General features: G+C 30.8%; 1 pseudogene across 1 annotated transcript in view; it reads left to right on the top strand.

Moving 5' to 3' along the window:
* LOC118199585 (5-hydroxytryptamine receptor pseudogene) overlaps positions 1-13717 on the top strand; it is a 598391-nt pseudogene extending 584674 nt beyond the window's left edge. Inside the window, exon 4 of the transcript XR_015041203.1 lies at positions 9854-13717. The product of XR_015041203.1 is annotated as a 5-hydroxytryptamine receptor pseudogene, transcript variant X1 (transcript). The remainder of the gene's footprint in view (positions 1-9853) is intronic.
* Positions 13718-26991: the final 13274 nt, after the last annotated feature.

The raw sequence follows: 26991 nt of genomic DNA on the forward strand, positions 1-26991 counted from the left end.
AAGTTCTAGAAATTGGTTTAGAAAACACACCTTCAATTTGTAAAATAAATTTGACATTTGATATGACAGAAGAGATTGTAAGACTGAGTATTGGGATAAAAACGGCGTTGTCCATTTCTAGCTAGAAAGTCAAACCTCTTACGTTTTCAAAAATAGCAGGGTCACGTTATTATCAGACGCATTTGAAATTTTATATGAAATTTTACAAACATTTCTTGTATTTTAAAAACATTGCAGTGTGGATTTATTACCAAATGCATTTTGAAACTTCATATCATTTTTTACATATTACATACTACACTTCACTGCGTTTTGTCTTAATTGTACAATGGGGGGAAGTTGAATTTAACAGTACCAACATATATAAAACATGCAACAGGAATTTCGAAGTTCTTCTTTACCTGTTAATAATGAAGTAAGACTGTAAAAAGGCAGATTGTAAGAAGGTAAGATCATCGAAAGAAAATATTATTGGACACAGGTTTCCAAACGTTTTAAATTTTGTAACCACGTAAATAAGGAAACAATATTTTCCCATGATGTACCCGTATATGTACCTTAAGGGGTGCAATGTACGTAGAATGCTTTCAAAGGAATTCAGATATAATTACTTTATTTCATGAATTATCATAAATATTACTATGTAGTTTTAAACATAATCTCTATTTAGTTGAATACACTTATCCCTACGAAATACTAATTTTTAAGCTGTCCTCAAAAGAACGTTGTCAGTGTGTCCTCTCTCTCCTTATGCCATGGATAAACTTTCACGCACCCCGTAAAGACCCTTTTCAAATGCGAAAAGAGATGTGTAATTAAAAATGTTAGGATAGAATTGTCCTGGTAGAAATTGAACAATTTATGAAGTTTTACCAGCCTCTTATCAGGAAAAGAAAACAATATCTCTCCGGATCTTCCATGGTTACAAAACAGTTCTACAAAAACGCACCTGTATCAGTCAAACAAGTAAGTCGGGTTAACCAATATTGCACTGCAAAGCTGCATAAACAAAAAAAAAAAATATCTCTGCCTGATAGCGTTGCATATAAGTTCTAGGAATTGAATTACAGCTTAGTTTTTAGAATTTTGGAAGCATTTCGCGTGCTGTCTCTTTGAATATTAAGTCTATTGTGTAAAGCTGTCTAATCAAAAATAGTATACTGTATCATTTGTCATACAGGTACCACCTGTATAAGGCATTTTCTCCTTTTCGAATGCCTTCGTAGTGCAACTCGAAACACGCTCAGCGCGTATTCCGGAGGTCCATATTCGAATCACGGCGGCTGCATCGCACATTTCTTCAGTTTCTTGACGTTAAAAATTTTTTAAATAACAAAAAATCTAAAAAACTCTAAAAGTAACATCGAGCTAAAAGATAGTGGACAATAATTCCTCACCATCAAAATTTGGTGACTACTTTCCTTAATCCCCAGTCGCCCTTTAAAAGGGGGAGTATATAAGATATTTTCTCTCTCCTTTTCACATGCCTTCGTGATGTAGCTGGAAACACACTCAACGCGTATTCGGGATGTCCGGAGCTGAAATCCTGGCGTGGGTACTGCACAATTTTCACGTTCCTGCATTGATATAAACTAATGATTCTATATATTTTTAGAATGTTCCGCAATGAAGCAGAAGTTCTATAGTTAAAAAGGTTATAAATTCTTGTAGGGTTGTATTGATATTAATAGTTCCATTTTTTTCTAACATAAAACTTATTTTTCAGGTGCGTCATTTTTACCATATTCTATGCGTTCATGTGCACGAAGCAGGTTTTGACTTGAAAAAAACTTCCTCACAATCATCACATTAAATTTGCGAGCAGTTCTTAATGTAGGAGCTAATTCCTCTGATTTCAAAGAATGGCACTTAATAATATGCGCCCGTAGATTTCGTCGGAATGAATAGGACTTCGAACATTCCAAACATAAAAAAATTGTCTTCCATAATAATCACACTAAATATAAGACACAAGTAAACTGCCAAGTCAGGGTTAACTTGGTAGCGTGACAATGCTTAACATGACAACATTTCTTTAATCGTCAATCTCTTGATACATTGCCAATAGTGTATAGCAGATGCCAGCCTATTACGCTAGCGAAGCATATCAGTGCGCGTGCGTGAAGCGTAATCCCTGCAGAACGGAGACGTTACTATGTCGTGAAGATAAATTGCAAGTTCGTCACCTGATTCTTTCTCGATAAATTTTGCTTTCGAACAACAACGGTCAATACGCGTCAAATCCTTTATATCTCTTATCAAGGCTAAGACGTGACGAGCAACTTTGGAATAAAAAATTTGCATATGCACAACACATTCTACTGTAGCCCACACTTACGCTAATTTCTACATTTTCTCGCCTTCCATTTTTGGTTGCTATCCCTGCTACTGTCCTTAGCAATTGTCCATCAGTGTATTAAACAGTGAATCGCTCCAATGTAAGGGGAAATTTAGTGGAATAAAAGAAAGTTAATTTATGAATATTTTTCGATCCTTCTCTGAAATACGAAAGAAAAATAAATTATATAAATTTTTCAGTGGCACCTTTATCGTACTCCTTTCTCAAGAACACTATTCTGCAAAATATAATGTGTTTGCTTAGAGGAGAATACCTTTATAACAAAAATATATTTTAAAATAAATATTATTTATTAGCTTTATGAAGTCTAAGAATACACTACAGACTTTAGAAATGCTATTGAAGACTAATCTTCTAATCCTGTGAAATAAACCAAATTCAGAAGAAGGGTGTTTAAGACCCTTGTATTCAAACACAATATTTACCGAACTTGGGCTTACACAAGCCAAGCACTTCTGTCTTAACAAAAATATATAACGATGAATTAATTCAAAATGTGGTAGATTAGCCTAACGGCTCACAGGATAATTTAACGGGCAGGCAAGGTTTTGGTTTGTAGAAAACCGGTAAGATAAAGCTAAATGGCTAGAAGCAATCAACGCTACTAAATGAAGTCGATAAAAATCACGGCACAACGTGGCCTGGAATAAGAAAATACGCTCTAAAACTAACTTCTCAAACTCTTGCTTAAATAGCACTTCTTTCTACTTTAATCTGAGAAACCGCTATTTATCTCATTCTGGCATGAAGAGCATGGGTGAAAAGAGAGTAATAGGAAAGTGCTAAATTAAAATGAACTATTAGTTAAAAATAAAAATATAAACCTCACAGCTTGATGGCGTCATATAAACCAGATTAAGTTGTGCTTTTTTTTTACATTCACACAAACTGAAAATCTAAACAAAATGTCGTTGTAAACAAACTTTTCATAAAAATGTTTTTTTCAAATGTTTTCTTCTTTTTTTGTTGTTGTTGTCGAAAACCTACAAAAGGTTTAGCTGGTATATTTGTATAACTTTTCATGTGAAAAATACTCAAAAGTAATTGAAGATTGATGTGTAATAGTTGAGTTTCTAAAGAAAGTAAATTGAAAAATACTTTAAAAATAGCTTTCTATGGAAAATACTTTAAAATACTTTAAAAATAGCTTTCTATGGAAAATACTTTAAAATACTTTAAAAATAGCTTTCTATGGAAAATACTTTAAAAATACTTTAAAATACTTTAAAAATAGCTTTCTATAGAAAGATTTTAGCATTTTATAACTAACAAAGCAACAATTTAGATAATTAATCTTTATAAATGTTTTTACCTTTTATTAATCTTGTTCGCTGTGATTGCAAATTTATGATAATTTCAAATTAGTAAAAACGTTTGTAAAATGTACGCTTTAATCAAATGATTAATTAATTTAATATTATCCTATACAATAAAATATTTTAAGATGCACCTTTCACTAATAGAAACTAATTATAAATTTTAAAACACTTTCATGTAAAAAATACCCAATCATTGTATAATTACAAATACCCAATCATTGTATACTTACCGTCTGCTGATTTTTGGTCTATTCGTGTAACATTTTGACAAATTTATGCATCACACTTGTTCATAAATTTACAGTGTAAATTACATACGTATATTGCATTAAAAATATATTTACTTAACGATTTCTCTAATTTGCTATAAATACTCTATTTAATATTCAGTTTTTCTCTCTTTGATATTACTCGATTATGAATATCGAATGAATATTTAGGAATTTAGAGTTTTATACAACTAGGGTTTTATACCTCTACAGTATAAATTTCGCTTTGAAGCCAAAAAGTGATTTACCAGTTCTGCCGATTTTGGTTATTATTATGTACAAAATTATGTACAAAAGTTTAACATCATAAACATCTTGAAATTTTCACTAGTTATAAAACTGAACTTTCGCCTTCTTTTAAAACAAAAATATACTATTTATTAATCAAAATGCTTTTTTTAGGCAATTTTCCATATTTTCTCTATTTAACTACACTGTGATTGTATGTTTTGTTCTTTCAAACATCATCTGAGACCGTGTAGAAACCATATAATAAAAGATGATGTTACTTACTTCATGTCTATACTGATTACAAAGAAGGACTTTCTTTCTTTGTTTTGATAGTTTAATGCAGGGTTTCTTAAACATTTTTTGTCGCGACTCCTTTTTATCACTGAGATTTTTTTGCAACCTCCCAGGACCCCATAACATTTACAAAAATTTTGTGGGACCCAATAAGCATTGCGCAAAACCGACACACGCGTGAGTGAAACTAACAATTTTTTCACTAACACATTTGCTGTAATATACTACTGCATTTTTTGTTCATTAACTTTAGTTTCGAATTTTAAGACATAGAACAATGTGAAAATTTTAAATAAGTAACATACGAAATGACAGCGCCACGTGCAAAGCAAAGAAAATGATCGTTTATATTATAAAAAGAATGCATCGAAACGTTTTCGTTTTTTTTTGTCTGTATTGTCTTATCTATTTTCAAATACATTGTTTAAAAATATTTGGTAATTGTAGAATTATTATAAGTTAAAGAAATATGAAAACTGCTAAAACTTTCGGCGAACTCCTGCTGCAGGTCCCGCGACCCACAGTTTAAGAAACCTTGGTTTAATGTATTAAAAATTCTAGAATGAAATATACATCGAAATGAATTTTAAGCCAACCAGGTCTAATAAAAAATCTCAAAAGTAAAATTAATTATTTTAGGTTTTATGATACTTTTATCGCATGCAATTAAAACTAAAGCAGCGTAGTATAACTTTAACAGAGTTTTAAGAAACATTAGAATTTTATAACATTTACAGAATTGATTACATTTAATAGCTCTGAAACTCTATTTGACAATTTCTATATAAACGTTCCTTATAAATATAGTCCCATGATTTTAATTTTAGTCATATATGGCCAATATTGTTTTCGGACAAGATTGACCAAAATTGAATATTATTTCAGTCATTTTAAGGACAATCAGGATCTGTTTATTCATAGACATCGCATGTTTTTAACATAGAGTAAAGCTTTCAGTTTTAATTGACATGCGATATATTAGAAATATATTTTTACAGTGTAATGGAGGAACTTATATTTAAAAACAAATATTTTGAAACCTCCTTATGGAAGGCACATTTTCTGTTTCTAATAGGAACATCAGTAACTCAAAATGTACTTAAATAATGAATGGGAAGTTGAAATGAGAAATACTTTTAATTATCTATTCAGTAATTATTGCACTATTAGCGGCTCTGAAGCACGTGGAATCTTATCAAAGATGAAAAATGAGATACAAGCAATAAATATTTGAGAGAAATGGACAGAAGAAACAAATTGCATAGAGTGTTTACACATTTTTAAAAAGTATTTCGATAAATAATTTTAAAAAGCAATTAGTTTGGAATAAGCATTTCTGCACCTAGCCTTACTATTTGAAATGACAAGTATGGTCTGCTATTTTTAAATTTATTCTTCTTTCGAAATGTCGCATGTAAACAATCTGAGATACATTTTTGTGTTTTTCGAAGAGAAATATTACTATTCCATAATTCGAAAACGTTGCGAAATGCATGATATTAAAATTTCTAAGTGCAAAATAATCAGCATTATTTTACTGGAAAGGTGCAATTGTCAGTTTTTACTTCTACACGGAAAAAGGACTGCAAAGGATTGCTTAAAGAAAGTACATACTCTTTTTAATTTTTAATTTTTTTTTTTTTTTTTTTTTTTTGAAGAGAAAATCCGCCGATTCAGAAATCAATTGCAAAATCTTTAAATACATCTGTAGCATTAGTAAATAAAACTATAAACCAAGATTTATAGCCTAAAAAATTTACGAAACATATGTTCACAAACTTTTCTCAATGCATGTAGCTCAAAGCAGAAAAATTTCGAAACACTTGTATGGAAAGTATATAGTGGGATATAAATGGAAGTACATTGTGTCCCTTAATGAATCATGGATCTACCTAAATGACTTTGATAATGAACAAAAAAGAGGTGTATTTAGTATTGAAAGAGAAGAGAAAAAATGTACAAACCAGCTTCCATCAATGCAGGGAAAGTTTCAGAAAGGAGGTTTTAATTGTTGCAGGATTCTCTTACAGTGAGAAATTAAAAAATAAGATGACCGTAGTAATAGCTTAAAACTCAACGTTCAAAACAACATTTTATCATAAAAAAATTTTAATGTCCGATATTTGCAGAAGAAAGTTTATTTCAATGACTTTTAAAGAATGAATTTTTGTCAAGAGAAAAATTCCACCAAGAAAAAATTCAGTACTTTCTTTGAAAACTGAAGACTGATACAGGTATTGCCTATATCCATTTCAACATAAACCTGCTAAGTCGCTGACGTTTCACCTATGGATTATTGCGCATTTGTCTCTTGAGAAGAGCTCTTAATAAACGCAAACCCACCACTACTGATGGACTAAGGAAACTAGGGGAAAAGGAATTTAAAACAATACTCCTAGAAATTTTACGGACAGAACTTCTATCATGGAATTCACGATGAAGACTGAGAAAAAAAGGCTGTCAGATTGAACATTTAAAAAATTACTCTCTTTATTTCAATTATTAATTTAACGGTTCCTAAATGGTTCTGAAATAGTGTAATTAGTCTGCATATTTTTGAAATATTGGAGTTTTTTTAATTACCCTAAAAGTGAACGTTCTATCTCGCCGCCCAAAAAATCTTCCTGGTGTGATATGGCTAATAATTGCTATTCTAAAAATTATACTTATAAGTATACATTGTTAATCTAGAAATTTTTATACTTCTAATATTCAAAATAGTAATTATATTCATGGATCTCCTCGGAAAGAAATTAGCTCTATAACTGAAATTATATTTCTATTGGAACAAATTGCATAAATCACACAAAATTGCTCCACGCGTTGATTATTCATCCACGAAATTATGGTTAGTTTATCAATGAAATAATTAGAGAAATTTTAAATATTGATTCCACTAAACAATTCCAATAATTCACTCTTGAGGCCAAAATACTAACATACGTTCTTTGCTTGACAATGTCTCAGCTATAGATAAGATACTTTGATACATATATATTTGATACACATAAGCTTTGATACACATATATATGTATATATATATGTGTGTATGTAAGATAAAAATATGTAAATAAGCTTTATAATTTAATTCAGTAACAGGCTCTTAATTACTCCTTTTTAATTCTGATATTTCGTCTTTCTATTCTAAAAAAAAATATTCATCGACTGCGCCATTTCTAGAATATTCTATGTCACAGAGCTTGCGTAACGCTGATGACGTAATTAATTCTGAACACAGACTCTAAAAACTGAAAACTTTCTTACCTAAACCAAAACCTTTCTCTTAACAGACTGCCATATTGCATAAATGCACAATTTTCAGTTTCATTCTCTTTACTGCTTGGACGCAATTTCGCTGTGTTCTCTTCCTGTCGCAATAGTTTTCAAAAATGTAAATGTTCTGCAAATAGTCACAATAATTTATATATATTATTATCACAATAATTTATATATATTATTGTGCAAATAACAATAATTGTCACAATAATTTATATATATTATTGTGCAAATAGTCACAATAATTTATATATATTGTATAATAATGAATTACATTCATTATTATACAATCTTGAGAAGGCAAATGGAATCTCTTGGGATATTTTCTGTGGTGCTGAACATGGCCCAATGCAATTTCCCAATTTTGCTGAGTAATTACTAATAATCTATTAAATTCACCTATAAATGAACACATCTCAGTAAGTTAGTACATTTAATATTAATTTAAATAAATGCCTTGAGTTAGCTGAAAGGCGTCTTCACAAAAATTATATTTCGAATATCACTGAAAAGTAAAAACATGAAGTGTCTGTCAAACTTAAAATCTAAAAAAAAATTTTTATGAATAAAGTAAACATTTAAGTTAATAACAACTTCGCCTGCACTTAGTTTGTTTTCCTTCATTTTCCTAACGCCAGAGGGTTATGAAAATCTACACATAACGAATATTAAAAGAGGAAAAAAGGTCTTGAATCTGTTGGAGGTAATTTGATAAAGGATTTCAGGAAACGTTTCACTTTTCCATATTTTTTCAGCAAATCAGAGGACTTATTTATGTTTCTCGTTTAAAAGAGGAACCGGCATTCTTCACTTTCGTGTAAGTTGTCTTTATGAATTTTAGCTTCGGGGTCGTAGAACTTCCTAAACTTAAGACATTTCTTCATATTTAAAGTTATGGAGCATGTCTCGGCTGTTCTTGGAAATAATTTGATTCTGCAAAAGGAATTTAAACATCCTTTATAGTTTTTTTGGGGCGTTTTTTCTGTTAAACTGAATGACAGGAAAGAAATGAAAGTGAAAGGAATGATTTCAAAAACAGGACTTTATAATTTAAAATATTTCTTCCCGATCTTCTTTCAATCATTTTATGTAATTGAGTTTTCTTCTTCATCTTCCTTTTCTTTGTTCCGGGGCTATTAAAAACTTATTTTAATAATCACATGTTTTTGTAATACAGGAATTCAAAAATTAAAAAGGAAAATTTTCTTTACAGTAAATTATGTGTCTTTCCTCCGCCACCCTCTGTCCATTTTTTCCTGCACTTAACTTGTTTTAATAGTTTCCTTTCATAAATTGGGTGGAATAAAACAATTGAATTATTTAAAAAAATCCCATAAATACTTAATTATTTTTAATGCTTATTGAAAATTATTATAAATAATTATTTTTTTCTATTCCGGAATCCTAACGCAAATATATTAGAATAGTACAAAAGTAAAGGAATCCTTTTTATTACAAAAATAGGCAGATATTTTTCGCAAAATTATACTTTCAGTTATCGTTAAAATTGTTTTGATTCTGAAAGCTTAATTTATTCGAAACTAACGTTTTACTTTTAGTTATTGAATGAAAATTATCTTTATTAAAATAGCAAAACCAATCAATATTTCTTTTTTAAAAGTGAGGGAAATAAAACTGATGTCAATCTATATGAAATGCCCTCATTAATTTTATTTCTATATTGTATTGTATAATTTTTCTTTCTTTTTTACCTGTTTTTTGTTTTCTAATACTGCATTTGATGCTTAAAGTTATTATCATATATAGAAATGGCATTAAAGTCATTTTTTAAATTCCATGAGGTTGAACATTAATACTTTCTACTGAAAACTAAGCATCTTTGGAAAACAAACAATTGTAAGCAACAACTAATTTAGGACATTTAATGATTTTAATAATATTATAGATATATATGATTTTTATATGATTTACAGGAGTAAAACTTGTGTATTATATCAGTAACTGCACTTCGAACAACAATCATGCTAAAGTAAATATATTGTTAAGCATAATTGTCCTTTACTATCATGTTGCTTAAAACAAGAGTTTATATTTGTTTAATTATTTTAGTCATCTTTTCCTTCATGTATTTTATTCTTTTCCAGGTGCAGTGCCATCTGAAAAATGAAACGTGGTATAACTATTTTATGACTGAAGAGGACGTTTTTATATAGGTCTTAATAATGGAACATTGGGGTGATTTTCGTGAACTTACTTCAGTACCAGTAACCTATAATCAAGCCATGATAACTCCATCACCGCAGGTCCCACGTTCAGATGTTCTGCCTGAAATTTTCTTGAAAGATACATCCCCCACCCCATTCAATATCAGTGACATGATGGAACCGACCTTTACAGACGCCATTGGTACAATATTTACTGCTGTCACTTTAGGAATATTTATACTTATTACGATAATAGGAAATTTCTTTGTAATTTATGCTATAACTACGGAGAAGAATTTGAAGGGCATAGCAAATTGGTTGATATTATCTCTAGCTGTGGCCGATCTCATGGTTGCTATTCTGGTAATGCCTTTAAGTGCTTACAATGAAGTTTACAAACAAGTCTGGGTGCTTGGTCCTGAGCTTTGCAGAATGTGGACATCACTAGACGTACTTTGTTGTACGTCGTCCATCTTACATCTTTTAGCCATAGCTATAGATAGATATTGGGCTGTCACAAACGTAGAATATGCTAGAAGTCGGCAACCCCTGAGGATATATCTCCTGATTTCCGGTGTTTGGGCAGGCTCGTTTATCATATCATTCGCTCCTGTATTTGGTTGGAAAGATCCAGAATTTTATCAAAGATTGGAGGAGGAAAAACGTTGCTTGGTTAGCCAGAATGTCATATACCAAGTATTTGCAACATGTACAAGCTTTTATATTCCTCTCATCTTTATTTTGCTATTGTATTGGAACATATTTAAACAGGCTAGAAAACGAATTCGTCACAGACCAGGTGCTCCAGCCGTATTAATCGTAGAAAAGAACAAAAATCCTGCTACCTGTCTTGCATCTCCTTTATCGACAGAAGACAGCAACGATCAAGCTCAAGTAACGGTTTCAGAAAATGATATCGAAGCCAATCACGGAGGTTTAGGGCGATTACTCGTACTAGCCAAGCGAGAAAAAAAGCATGCTAAAGAATCCACTGAAGCAAAGCGTGAACGTAAAGCAGCCAAAACACTGATGATAATAACCGGTGCTTTTGTAATTTGTTGGTTGCCTTTCTTTGTTATGGCATTATTAATGGCAGTTTGTAGTTCTTGCGAACCTAATGAGCATGTTTTCAGTGTTATGTTATGGCTGGGATATACGAATTCTCTCCTCAATCCTGTTATTTATACCATTTTTAGTCCTGATTTCAGAAATGCCTTCAAAAGGATGCTTTGCGGTGAAAACTACTCGAGCCAAAGACACTGAAGAAAATGTTGCTGCTCTTAAACTATACGCAAACTACCAAATTTTAGGAAAAAATGTTAAGAATCATTTTGATAAATTCATTTTCGGGGTGAAATATGAAAATAAATGCATATATGTTATTTAATCTTAATATTACAAAATTTCTAAAGCATTATTTGACTATATAGCACAGTAATAATCAATTTGATGGATTTTCTAAAATATCACTTCTGCAATCATATTCATCATGTAAATATTGCTCTTGTATGTACACATATATACATGTGCTGGGGTTGTTTGGTATCACAATATGAATCCCATAAGACAATTAAGTGATTTTTATCCAGAATACAGTTATAAAGGGCTGAATAACAAATTAAGAAATTTGTGATGAAGAGTTGAAATGAAGAAAAAATGGAAATGCACTAAACGATCATACTTTAAAAAAGTTGCATCTATGGTTGCTGAAGGGAATTACGTATAGAGTGCGATATAGGATAAAACTGCACCTAACATGTTTGTAAGTAAAAATATTCATGTAAGAAGTATGCTATAAACTATGGACAGTTAAATTCAAAATCTTTAATTCTTGAATTTTGAAGTTGATGGTGTTTCAGAAGTTCTAAAACATGTCAGAATTTTTAATACGAAAAGACAAAGCTGTTATTACGTAAATGAAAATAACGCTGGACAACTATATCATAGAACTAGTATATTTTTGTCTATTAGTAGTAAGAACAAGTATGTTACTGGATTATGTTACAAAAATATGCGCCAATGTTTGTATTCATCTCTTTATATGTATTAGAGGTGTAAAGTAGTAATATTGCTGTGTGTCTGTTTACTAGAATCTTTTACATACTGTACAATTGTTAAAATACAGTTTATTTGTTTGACGTGTTTAAGAAAATATTTTTCTCTTAATATTTAGATGCATTTTCTGTTAATGTTTCCTTTTTGTGGCATATGATGGAACAAATTTATTTGTGCAGTGTTGCAACATACTCTTAACTGTAAATTTTCAAACATCGTTGTATTCATAAACAGCATTTATTTATATAGTTTTAAATCAGTTGTCATTTCGAATATCAGAAGTCGTATACTAATTTGAGAATCAATCAAGCATAAATGAACATTCTTTTAAATACAAAAGGAAAAATCTTCATCAGTCTTTACATATTCGATCTGTAAAAGGGGCTCAACAGAAAGTTTATGTAAAGATTAAACTTCCTCTACATCAAATGACCTACTAAAGACTGATAAGATATCTTCTCCGGAAGACTTAATCTGCATAATATTTTAAACATACTTATCTATTAATGGTGATACTTTTACGTTCTTAGCATGCATTATTCCTTCAGCATTTGAAATTTGGTTAAAATATTTGGCAATGCGAGCAGATCTAAAATTTCTGGACAGTATATTCTTTGAATATAAAGCAGCTGCATTCATAAATTTATAAAATTAAGGGGGGAAATACTTTTTTTATATAAATCTTCTAAAATTACATTTATATCTTTCAGTAAAACTCACCCAGAAATTTTCAGTGAGGAATTTTAAACAAAACTTTATCAGATCCAGAAATATAGACTATACGTTTATGAAAATTAATTATTTTTCAGAAAGTTCTGTTGTAAACAGCAGGATCTGTGAAAAATATTTGAGTTTAATTTTGGCCTGTCTATTATTTAAAGGAAGATTAAATATTTGAGAAAAGTTTACATGTTAGTGATAAGTAAGCTTAATGCTTAGTTCAATGGAGAATTTAAGCAAAAATGTTTTCTTCACTGTAAGTTTAATCGAAAAGTGAGTGAGTGAGGGCACCGCTATAATGGCTTTTCGACCACGGACATGAACCAAATGGAATTATATACCATCACGGCGGAGAAAACTCCAGCGTAGCAAAGTTGAATATTACATACTAATAACAGTTTCTATAGCTTGAGAACTGCAGGCACCAAGCGTTATTCTGATTATCTGCTTTAAATTCCGAACATTGGAAATAATATTATTCACGGATGTTTCTGCTGTCTTGAGATTTTCTCTATTTCACCAAGGGCCACTCTAGTTTTGAATGTGTTAGACGTCCACATTGCCCAGGCGCAGTCCGCTGGTTTCTTCAGGTGCCAGGTTCTTGTACGTACACAATGAAAAAAGTATTGAAAATCTGACCTGATTTTACATTCTGTAAAATTTATGAAGGCCTTGCTTATTCAGTGGTAATAGTGTTTCCGAAAGAAGATGCTGCCTGTAGTTAAATAAGTAAGTTAGTATTGATTTCAAGGAACATAAGATATGCTGTAAAATGTTCTCTGAGTTTTTAAACATATTTTGTACTTAAGAACAATCTTGGAATACCTGGTTACAGCCGAAAACATAGCGGCAAACACATCGCGGACGTAGACGTTACGGAGAATTCAACACAAGGCGAAAACGTCATGGTAAAAACAACATGGGAGAAAATAAAACAGAGAAAAAGCATCGTAGTTCTAAAACGTCGTGGTACAGAATATCGTCCTCGAAAATTAAGGCTTCCAAAACTTCCCAGTTTAAAATCAACTTTGTTGAAAATATCGCGGTAAAAAATAAAGTACCTACAAATCATCGCATGACGATAACATTACAGACATGCGTTTTTCAGGCTTTAATAATTGTTAAATGGATATTCGCATAATGATTTGTGAGCGCAAGATGGAAAGAAGGATAATTTTTACTTACATATTTTTTATTAACTAATAATTTTTTAAAAAACGGAACGAGAAATTTAAATATAACAAGAAATAATTTTCACTATAAGAGTATCAGATTAGCAAAAGTGAAGGAAATAACCTCTTAACTTAATCTAATTAACTTAGCAATTTTTTATAAAGTCGTGCAGTTACTTATATTCTTTTTCTATTCTTTAGATTATACATTTCCTGAAAAATTACCAGTAAAACATTATAAAAATAATTTATTAGTGACATTTGTTAGTTAACTATGTCAGTTTTAAAGTCTATTAAGTGGTATAAATTGCATTAATTTTCTATGCTTAAGTTTCCATTTAACATTTTCAACAAATATTTATTAGTTAATAAAATATATGAAAGTAAAAATTATCCTTCTTTCCCTCTTGCGCTCACAAATAATTATGCGAGTATCCTTTTACAATTATTAAATCTTGAAAAACGCATGTCTGCGATGTTATCGGCATGCAATGATTCATAGGTACTGTATTTTTTACCACGATATTTTCCACGATGATGTTTTTAAATTGCGAAGTTTTCGAACCGCTTTATTTTCTCCAATGATGTCTTGTTCCACGGCATTTTCGCCTTGCATTAGTTCTCCGCGACGTTTTCGTCCGCGATATTTTCGGTGAACATCCAATACCTACACCTTAAAAATAAAATTAAGGTAATGTTTCGTTCGATCAGTGTTGCATTTGTTTCCACATTTTCAGCGAAATATATATAAGAGGAAGTTTTATTAATTAAATAAAACTATATTGCTTTTAGAAAGGGAAACTTGAGGAGGAAAACCTGCGCCTTTGCCAGAATTCGAACCCAGAAGCTTCGAACTTGCAGGTAGAAGTGCTGATCACTTGGATGTAAGAAGACGCGCAAGGCTTGATTTGGTTTATTGAGATTGCGGCAAAGTACACGAGGTATATCTCCCTATGGAGAGGAATGCCTTCGTGAAGGGTGTTCTTAGGGAAACTTGCTCTTAGACACTTTACACTTGGAGAAAACCACGAAAACGTCCATGCAGCCAGCCAGTTCGCCTGGAATCGATTCCAGCACGGAACTACCAGTGTTCAGCGACTTTACCGCCCGGCCGCTGATGGTCAAGAGGCGCAGGAAAATGCGCTAACTGTTTGCAATGTAAACCGCATTAGTTTAAAATTTTTTCCTTAGTTGACTTTCGTAACTTACAGTTATCAATGCAGGCAAGTTTAATTTTTCTTTGTCTTTATTTTTCATTTATGAAACAAATTTATTTTTACTTTTCTCATTTTTTTTCTAACAATAAAAAACGAAAATCATTTTTAAGATACTAATTTCAATTATTACAGGATATTTATACTCTTCTTCTATTAAGAGATTTTTAATAATTATATCATACAATCTCTAAGTTCCAGAACTATCCATTAGCTTTTTTGCATAATGTCATTCTGAGTTAATCAGTTGAAAAATGACCGTGAATCGAAATATAAATTTTGCACGTTCTGTCCCCAAATTTAATTAAGATCGTCTCAGATTCTTTCCCAGAACGAAATAATAATGATATAAACTTCATACATCTATCAAAAAGAAAGCGTTGATTTGTCTTTGATGTGAAAAAGGCGTTATGTCATTTATAAACAGACATTGTTATTTAGATACAGTGAACATGTTTTTCTTCTGTTGTTATTGCTGTTTATATGGTATTTTGTCTTAAAGGATTACTAAAACCCTCAATGCCTTTTTCATTTCTTCTATGTTCATGAAGTAGTTAATTCTTCTAATGCCAACTCGTAGCTAATAGTTTGAGCAAAATGTTCGGTCTGCAGTGCTGCCATTAACGAAATCATAGTAGTTGTACGAAAATCTTGTGCCTATATAGCTTTATCATGCAATAATAACAATACCGTTGCTTACCAGATAACTCAGTCTTACCTCACCTGTGAGTATTTTAGATGTACACTAGATATATTGAGTACTCTTTTATCACAGAATGACTTGCATAGCTTCTAACCGTGTTTAAATGTGAAACACTAATACTACAAAAAAAAAAAAAAAAGATACCTTACCGCAGCCCTGTCCAAATATCTAATGCCGCTCTATTTCACCGAGAGGTCGACGGTTATTTATAATAGAATGGTTCTTAAGCAGTGTTAAAACAGAAATATGGATCGATATTAATTCACTCATTGGTATTAATTAATTCATTCACTGATATTAGTTCATTCACTCATTGATATTAATTCCTTCATGAACTGATATTGATTTATTGACGTATATTTTTACTATTCATTGGTATTCATACTGATATGATAAAGTAACAAATTTCATATGCTTCAAGAAGCCAATGCAGTTCATTACATTACGATAAGAAACACGAGCCTCTGAGTTCAAATTAGCAAATATTAATCAGTGGCTCTTTCTAAATAAAATGACATTTTCAGTCTCAAAATAAAAGTTCGACAGGGTAAAGGAATATTTAACATTTTTAGGAAAACGATGTTAATTTTATTTTTAGAGCAGAAATGACAGTTTGCTTTATGGGTACAAAAACGAAACAGATGGATAAATTAATCTCTGAAATCGAATTACAGACTACATGAAAATATCAGTTTAAGGATAATTATCATTTCACTGATGCAAAAAAGATTCTGATATTAATATATAATCTAAAAATTCGGATATTAACATATACTCTGATAATTCTAGCATTAAGTATGATGTTTATTATTCTGATAACTATAACAATAATGATCAGCAACAGATCAAAAAAGAGAATTCATTTGCTTCTCTAGATGATAGTTGCAATTCTCTTCTCAACAAATCGCAGTGCAAAGGGATGTAGAAGTAAAGTTTCAATACATTTTTTTTTCATGGATTCATAAGTAAGTTGTATTTTTTCGTGGTACTTTAAATATCGTCCACATTTATTTCTTTTTTATTATTAAGAACATAACTCTTTTAATTCTTGCAAATTGCTTGCCTTAAAATTGCTTGCAAATTGCATACTATGCAAAATGCCTTAAAAATACCAATCTTTCAGAAACATAATTTTTTCCTTTAAGATTTTAGGAGCATATTTTCCCACGCACATATCTGATGTCATCTTTCTTAATATTTACATACAGATTAATTGATTTATTTATTTTAATTCTTAATTATAATGTCAAAATGCGTGACTCAGATAATGTAACATTATGCAAGATACTTACTGTCATCTTGTGAGAAAAAAGTTAAAGAAGCATTCATAAAGAATGAAGTCTAATGCTATAATTAACAGAAAAACACCATTAACAATTTACTTGTATTTATAAACAATTTAATCTATTGAATAAAATTATTTGGTTACGTAAATTAAATCAGTATTCGAACAAAAAGAACATACTCTTAAACTGCAGCTTAATATACAATGGTATTCCAGTATACGTCATTAATTCGTTCCAGATCCTTGGACTTGCACCAAACGAACGGTTCTAATAAAAAATAATAAGTCCGTTCATGTAAAAAATTCGCACCATTATTATTATAATACTGTTAAATATTAAAATACAAATGCAGTGAGTGAAATATGTACTGTACGTGAATAAAATATTGCACATATTATTCTTCTGTTGTCCAATAAAAAACAGTTTCTCAGCACGTTCTAATGTCTTTATTTGTCTGCCAGTCATCAAATGATTAGGCAGTGAAGATATGGGATGTATTAACCTAATTCTGAAAAAGTAAATTTAAGTTTCTCTAAGGTGTTGCTCCATTTATTACTCGGTATCTAATTAAAATGATAATTTCAGTTTGATATGATATCAAGCATTATTAAATAAAGAATAAACATTAAGAATTCTAATCAGTAAGTTCTACATTTTATAATAATAGCTTTTACGAAAGTTTTCTCTAGACGTATTAGTGATTTTATTTCGAGATTGCAGATTAAAAGTATATTTTTTTTTTAGTTATGTGTTTTAAATTTCAATAACATTAAGGTGTAGAGTCTAATATAATGTAGAAAATGTTTATTATAACTTTTCAAGCAAGATAAATTAATATATTAATTACGAATAGTAAAAATGTAAATCAATGTAATTTTTCAATCCACATAATAAGAAAGATAGTTAAGTGTGCATTTTCAAAACTTATGCAAAATTTAAATATTGAATATTGACTATTATTAAAAAAAATCAGTAGCCAACATTTAAACTTATTTATAAAACCAGTTCATGATTACCTTTAGATATTTGATGAAGCAAAATATTTCAGCTAATTATGAGTATTTATAACTATGTAATATTTGTTAAATACAACGGTGTCTGTGCATTTTCAATACATAATCTTATGCATATGTAGCGACGAAATATATACAATATAACTCTAGTTATGTGGATTAAATAAGACCATAACTCATATGGACATTCAGAGAGTATAGATAGGTGGGTTGATATTTTCATGTAAAACAAAAGCGTAGACCCAAAAGCACAGATTTGCAGATAGACAAAAAATAGACCTTTATATGATAAAGATCTGTATTCATGCTATACAATTTTCATAAACTGCATGTTTGTCAAATGTCATGTGGTTACATACTTTTGAATTAAGTGAGGTGATTATATATATCTTTTTATTATCCTAAGATTGATGATATGTTTATTGTCGTTATATGCATTTAATTAATTTAATAACGCCTTAGCTATTTATTATTTTTCATTTTCCCATATTTTAATTAATAAAAATGTTTTAAAATCAGAAAAGTCTGCAGCAATTTCTTTTTTTTACATGATCTGAAAAGAAGAACAAGAGATTCGGATAATAGCACGTATTTTGTGATGTTAGAATGCTAATAACTAAATTTCCACTTTATCGAAGAGCAAATGTTTCTTTTTTACTCTCAAATCTCATTTTTTTATGTGTTGCAATAAATGGCAATAAGAATTCCAATATTTCCCATTTATTATTGCATGTTGTTAAATAGACATGTAGCTGATAAATCATTTTTGAAATGTGTTATATGTTATGCTGTGTACGTTATTTGTATAATAAAGTAATAAAAGCAGTTGCATCTTTTCATTTGTTCCAGAAATCACAAACGTAATACTCAGTTCCAAGGATGTACGGCGTAAGTTAAGAAATTTTAACTTCTTTCAACTTTCAACAAAACATAATTCAGAATATTTGTTTTGTACAGCAGATTAGTAAAATAACAAATAATTTTGAGAACAAATGAAGTGAGTAAACTACGTTGGCTTTCATTCAGTGCTCTCTACAGATTTCAATTCGATCACCACATTTAAAACCTCTAAAGCATTTCATTTTTGGCGATTCATTCAGTTTATTGTTTATTGCATAATTATATTATGTGATATTCAGTCTTATTATTTTTAGTGTAAGTCAAAACGAAATACCAAGCATAGTTTTTGTGTTTTTTCCGCAGAATTACTATTTTGCAGAACATTTTTTGACATACTTAAAATCAGCGCTACATTTTATTAGGTTGTAGAGTCAGTAGGTTTTTCTTAAAGCAGAAAACGTGAAAAATGTGCAATGCCCTCTCGAGGAATCGAACCCTGGACTTCTCGAATACGCGTCGAGTATACTTCGAATTACATCATGAAGGCATGAGGAAGGAAAGTAGAAAGTACCTTGTAAGGCTTATTATTAAGATTACGCTTCACTTCCAAATTATTTCATTGATATGGCAGTTGTCTAATTGTTCTTAATTTTATATCTGTAGTGCGTTTGTGACACTAATAATAATACAAAGAGATGCATTCAATTTTCATTTTAACCGTAAACATATGTATGCTGTTCGAACTTATAAGAGGTAAGAAAAATATTTTCAAAAACTATTTCTAGTTTTACTAGGTTTAGTAAGTCATTTATCGCTTCTTGCTATTTGCCAACAGTATAGATTCAGTACTAAATAATTTCTCCCCACTACGATTCGTGTAATAGGAATTACAAACAAAAAATTAATCTATAAATCAATTTCATGCCCCTAAAATTTTCTCAAGAATATAAGACTTCTTTGACCAGCATTTCATCAAGTAGACTTCCCTTCTAAGGAAAGATGCATCATGTATTTCATCTTCATCTTCGTCTATAACGCATCTGAAACTTTTTTTGATGCCTTATTTTGTACGGACATCCCTGGAAAATCTCCGACACCAATTTCATTCGAAGATCCTGCACTTGACACTCTGCCTGCATTTTCTAACGGTTCAGCAACGTCAGTTTTAACAAAAGAAACTTTTAAAAAGCAAAAACATTAAATAAACTTCATAATCAGTAGACTTTACTGTGTCAGAACTTTTTTGTATGAATTTATTGTTACTGTTATTAAATCGTTATCGTTCTCACTTTCGTCGTCATCATCACTAGGTACTGATATTAGAATCCATATTTTATTGGTTATTTTCGCTAACTAACCATTGATTTTTCACAATATAAACTTTTTTACTACTCACTTAATTATATAAAACACATAATATATCAAACCACATAAACAGCCTGAAATTCCTGAACAATGAGCAGTAGTCATCTAATTAATACAAGTACATTACCAGTCTCTAGCTAAATGCATAACGTAGCTAAACAGCAATACACATCTTATGCACCAAGAGGGTCAACCATGGACAAAACTGTCATTTTTTCTTTTTTGTTCTATCACATGTATACTAAAGCACTTTTTAAAACAGTAAAAATTATGTCAGTTCTGATTCGGATGTTTCAGAACTGAAATTATAATTTACGTGCTTTGTTAACATTTAAACTACCATTAGTACATTTCTATACAAACAAAGCATCTGGCTACATTTATGAATATAATTAAGAGCTACATGATTAAAAACACGTACGGAAGTTATGTAGTGGCACTGAGGAGTGATACTTGCTCGTGCAACTTTCTGTCTTTTCTGTTTGTTACATGAGTCAAGTATTAGCGCTGATGAAAAGTGCAATGTAAACCTTATTTGCGACGGTAAACGACCTTGAAAATCGAGAGCGGATCTGTTGCGTGGCGGTTGTACCGCTATCGCAGAAGAGCTGCCCTGCGATAAATTCTGATATTTCAACTGTTTCCTTACGCGAGCGTTTCCCATTTTCTCCCGCGTTTCCTGCAGTCCACTAGATGCATGACGTTTCCAGTTTGAAACAAGATAGATAAACTCTGCTCAAATAAAAGAGAGTGTGTTCTATATCTCCCGTTGTACTGGGCCAATCGAGGAAATTAAACTTGCGTTTTTCATGTCCCCAAAGCATGACTTATGATATATACATATACATTTTATAAATCTTATATATATATATATATGATTATAAATAGCGTTGTTCAAACATAGGCATTTTGACACAAAATTGGGCATTTTTCTGAAATGGCATATGGATTTTTCCTCATACTTAGATTCTACGACTAAAAGTAGACCAGAGTGCCAAGTTTTGTAAAAATCGCCCAAGTATTTTTAAATTAACTTCCAACAATTTAACTCCTTAATATAATTTTAATTTAGCATATATTTATTAATATCTCTTTTGCCATAAAACTTACTTGATCTTTCCCTTCACAACTGACAATTACGGCTCATTCTAAATAAAATTTGAAGACATTTTCCGATGCACTTTTAAAATATGTATTTTTTAGTAATTTTTTATAAATTTTTAGAACAATTTGTGCACATTATAACTTATAAAATTTCTACCATCACCTTAACGTAAATGCATTTCTATCCATATATGCAAAATATTAGAATTGTGTATTCAAAATATACCAAGATATTAGCATTCCTAACAATAATTTCATATACTGGCTCTTTTGTTTTAAGCGACAATAAAGCGAAATGTGGTTTACGCACGTTATTAAAATTTTTCAAAGCAACTTTTTTTCTTGTAGTGCACAATGGAGAAGAAAGGAAAATAGGTTACCATAAATTAAGAACATTGCCAAGTGAATTATTCTTGGAGCAAAATGAAAAAAAAATCCACCAAAATAAATGTTTGTGTTTCCCGGTAAGTTCCTCACCGAAGATTACAAAATTTAAGATTTAGGCATAATTTGATTCCTAGAATCGAAATAGGGAAAAATATCGTATGTCACTTCAGGAAAAAACTAGCTTTTTGTGCAGATACCTATGTTCGAACAATGTTATGTATAAGTTTAATATATATTCTAAGCGCTTTCAACTATAAAAAAGGCAAATTAAATTTCGTCAATCGGCCCAATAGAATGGGAGATAAAGAGCTATCCCATTCTTTAAAAGCTGTTTATTTATAAGTAATATCTTAAGATATCTAAATAATTCAGATATAAATAATGTCAGAATAAATTTTTCCTTGTAAACAATAACATCATGCAGTGTAGAGTTAATTATTTGAATTATTCATTTTTAACATGTAACAAATAATTTATAAGCATTTCTATCAGTTAATGACAAAAAGGACAATTCGGAACTGGAGATATCTGAATCATCTACTTGTGCATTATGAAATAAACTCCAGTTTATAATATTGAAATAAACTCTTACACTGGAGGACTTTCGAAGGGACTGTACAGCTTGCATTTACGTTAATTATTAAATTAAATTACAAAAAAAATAATTAATTAAATAAAAAAACACATGCAGCAATGTGTTTGCCGAGATCTGAATTCGGGATTAACACCCATGTCTTAATTAACTACCCATGGTTATAAATTTCATCGTGCGATAATTATTAGATCTTCTTAAGAAGTCATGCAAAATATTAGAACTGTAAAATTTAAAGACTTTCTTTAAAAAATTAGAAAGCACAATAATTTTACAAAAACGCTTAATACTATGTGTTACTTTCTCTAAGATCTCGAAATGGTTCTTTGTAGAACTAGCTTTCTTCTTTCATCCTAAATCCTTTTAGCATTTACCAGTCTATCAATGACTTTTCAATCAATTATTTAAAACCTTTGCCAAAATTTGACCTATGAGGGAAACTTTTGGGATTTCTTTTTGTCATATAATGTATAAAATCAGATGTTCTTCGAGCATTGTTAGTGCTTTGTTTTCTATCATTTATTGCTTTCGACAAGACGCTATTTTTAAGAAAAAATAAAAATTATCTTCAAAATCAATACTTTTGAGGAAACATGAATATAACTACACATTTATGATACCTACACATGCTTTAATTTGCATTTTTCAATTCTTCGAATAATAATGAGAAGCTAAATATTAGAAATAAGGAAAAGTACTAGCTGATAGTAAACTATCCTCGCGCTGGCATTAGGTAAGTCTTCATGATTTTACACATATTTCACATTTGTTTAGAAAAATGTTACTTCAAAGGCTTTATTAAAAGCTGTCTCATTTAAAAGAATTAGGTTTCTCAGAATAAAAACATTGTAGTAATTAAGAAAAAACTACGCGTAAATTTAAAAAAAGCATCAAACAAGAAGAAAGATAAAACATTCATTGCACGTCTTGCTTACAGTACTTCCGTATACATTTAGAAGAAAATCTTTTGGAAAAGGTTTTAATTTCCTTCGAAATGAAAAGTTGAAAAAAATTACAAGGACGTGGTAAAACGAAATAATGAACTCCCAGCAGTTTATTTTTCGTTGAAAAAAGGACAATTAAGAGCAAGTACTTCTTGATTTAAATAATTCTTTTTAAATTCAGGTCTCATTTACAGAACAATAGAATGAGAAGAAGAACTACAAGCAAAATATAGTTTGAAAAAAGCATGAAAATTAAGAAAATGGAAAAAAAATATGAAACTAAGCAACTACAGTGTACTTTCTTATAATTATGACTACAACTAGAAAAAACAGCCTATATCCTACTCAACATAATAAGCTAATGAACAGAACTTATGTCCATATTGTTACTTTTCTCTACACTGTATTTCCTGTGAAATTTTAAAATAAATGTTATACTTAAAAGACCCTTCCACTCAAATTGTTGAAACTGCTTTTCTAAAATACATTGGCTTATTATGACAAATTTTACAACTGTATATATCTAAAATCAGTTGTCAAAAGAACAAAACATTCTTGAATATAATTGCTCTGGTTTTGTATGTTCACAAGAATATAAATATTCTAATATATTAGGGACAAAATTCCAAGTTTGCGTAGAAAAGGCGCCTTTCATAGATAAAAAAAATTCAGTGAAAGAAATGCATCGAAATGCTTTTGAATTAAGCAACAGAAATTTAGAATTTTTCGAAGAAGCGGTGCTATGCCCACGACATTTTTAGCAATTATACATTCGGCATGGGATGAAGGTTTTTCTTTTTTCTTTTCCTCGTAAACACTATTGAAGAGGTTTGAGTGGCAGAGTACTGGAATTTAGAAATGAACAGAGTTTTCTCCTTTCATTTTGATTTAAGTTAGATATAAGTTTTCTCGTGGTTAGAAAAGGACTCCTCAAATCTTCGGCTGACCTTTTCCATTAACTAAAACATTGAATTTTCATGAATGTGAATATAAAAAATTTTCTTTGATTCCTTGAATTTAATTCGAATTCTTGATTTTCCTTTATTTCTTTTCTTCCATTTTCACGAGTGAGGTGGAAAATCTCCAAAAAGACCAATATTAAAGTATTTAAGAATAATATTACTTACAAACAACGTAGATTGAAACTATGAGGAAATTCTAACCGGTGGAATCGCCCACCAGCGGCCGAGCGGTAAAGTCGCTGAACACTGGTAGTTCGGTCCGAGGTTCGAATCCCGCGAACGGGCTGGCTGCATGGGCGTTTTCGTGGTTTTCCCCATGTGTAACGTGTATACGAGCCAGTTTCCCTTAGAAAGTCCTCCACGAAGGCATCCCTCCCCTTAGGCAGATAGCCCTAGTGTGCTTTGCCATAATTAAATACACCACACACCACACCACACCTAACCGGTGGAATAGAATTCTCACCGCTGTACTCTCGTTTGAACGAAAGCTGAGCATTAGAATGGAAGATTTGAACGCCTTACGTTAGACATGTTCGGGAGCGTAGAAATTACCTGGTTGTTTATGGCCGATATGATAGGTTTATGGTTTTGCATACGGTTTTGTAGGATTCGTAAGCCATCTCAAGTACTTGTTCCATGCGTATTTGTTCGTAATAAGTTGAATACACACAGAACCGATGATAGCTTAATAAAATTCATTTTATTAAAATAAATACTTCACATTCTGGAAATTTCCACAAAAATACTCGTAGAGCTCTTCACAGTATCACAGAGTACAACTAGTAATTACACTTCCAACTACCAGGAATGTTAACTCATATTGGACCACTCTAAGACTTTTTCCGCCGGAAAAATTCAACACTTTCAGAGATATAAATAATATGAGGCCGTAACACATGTAAAACAAAGATTTTCAGATATATTTTGGATTTCATTATGTTACAGGCTGTCCTATTAATAGGACAACGGTCGAATACGCTACTAAATTTTACAAGTATTTTTCTTACTTATTCAAGAGGTATTTTGCGGCGAAATTTGGGAAAGCAGTCAGTACAAAGTCCAATATTGCATAATTTGCAAATACTTGTAGGTTTTCACTTACATGGTTTTGACTGGCATCTTCTCTGGCGTACCTAAGAATTTCTTATCAATACATCTTCGCAGCAAAGACGGAGGAGCTCTTTATTGTTTTGCAGCGAGGGATGCTTGATGTTGTTCCTCGGTACTGCCTCATCTAAATAACTTATAGTAATACATCTTCAAAATGCTAAAAAGTCCTGCGCTTTCATTAACCATTTCATGCTCATCAATTTTTTTATCAGAGAGAGAATCCATATATTCAAGAGCCTCTAAAGCTGTTAGACAATTTCTTACCATTTTAAAATATTGATCTTTCAAAGAAAATTAAAATTTTCACTCAATAAACAGGGAAATAAATGATCTACTTTAGAAAAACATACTGGGGATTATGTTTCCCAAAACAACAAGCGCATGTGCAGTTCTATGGAAAAGTTTCATCTGGTGTCACAGCTTTGAATAACCACAGGGAAAGCATAACAGTCCAAGGTTAAAAGGAAGCATTACAGCTTAATTTATATTTACAGTGCTTATCTATTTTATACAAAGTAGCACCTGCTACTACTAATGCCAAGGAAACATCACATAGAATAACCTTCCTTTACTTTTTACTTAGAAAACCCTATTTAGGAGGTTGTATGACATTTTACTTTTGTAATGTAATACAAAAGATACCCACACAAAATTTCAGAATAATATATTCCAGAATCCTTCCGTATGTCACTGTAATGTCATGGTTTGAATAGCTAATTTTTCAAAATTGGTTTAAAAGAATGTGATTCATGAATTGGGGGAGTGACGAGCGATAAACAGTTGGGAATCGGACCGTTGTCCTACAAGACACATATAAAATGCAAACAAAATCATTTTAAAAGATAATTTCTTTCATGGATATTTTTATTTCTATGAATAGTAGCAGAAATGTATACATATGTTTAGAAAAAATATAGATTTAATTCTAAATAACTTCTTAAAAATAAGTCATTTTAAAGGATTATTTTTAAAGTCATTTTCTTGATGAAATTAATTAAGACAGGCCATTTGTTTCTCCTGCATATGAAAGTTGCGTCTACTTCAAGTTATGCCAAAGTTTACTATTTCTTTACCTTTCTTTTCTATTAAATGAAATTTAATTGCCCCATCTTTTATTTAGGACAACGGTATTATGGGTTAAACACAATGCAATGCAAATCGCATCTAAAAGGAGAAGCTCTCAGGAATATCTCAACTTTCGGAAGTCGCTCGGACTAAACAACTATTCGAGCAGATGCTGTTTCTAGTCTCATATACTTTCCATCCGGCCGCCGAGAAATCTCTAGTAAATTCCATTTTCCGAAATTAATTGAAAGGATATACGGTTATGGTTGTATCTAAAGGCCGTGTAGGGTTACAGTTGCATACACATATTAATTACAGTTATTCAATTGCAGTACTCATTACAGTTATACAAGGACAAGACCAAAATGTCGCCAAATAATCGCCAAGTTTTACTATAAGTTTGGTTAAACTTGGCGATTATTTTTAGGAATTCTCGCCAAACTTAAAGACAAAAATTAGTCGCAAAACCATGGCCACTTTGGCAATATCTCGTGAATTTAGCAAAGTAGCCATTTACTCAATGCTAAATAGACTTGCCGGGAAAGC

Source organism: Stegodyphus dumicola, chromosome 5, assembly GCF_044657685.1.
Source record: "Stegodyphus dumicola isolate Sdum_Otavi_A_Nest chromosome 5, ASM4465768v1".
Classification (NCBI taxonomy): Eukaryota; Metazoa; Arthropoda; class Arachnida; order Araneae; family Eresidae; genus Stegodyphus; species Stegodyphus dumicola.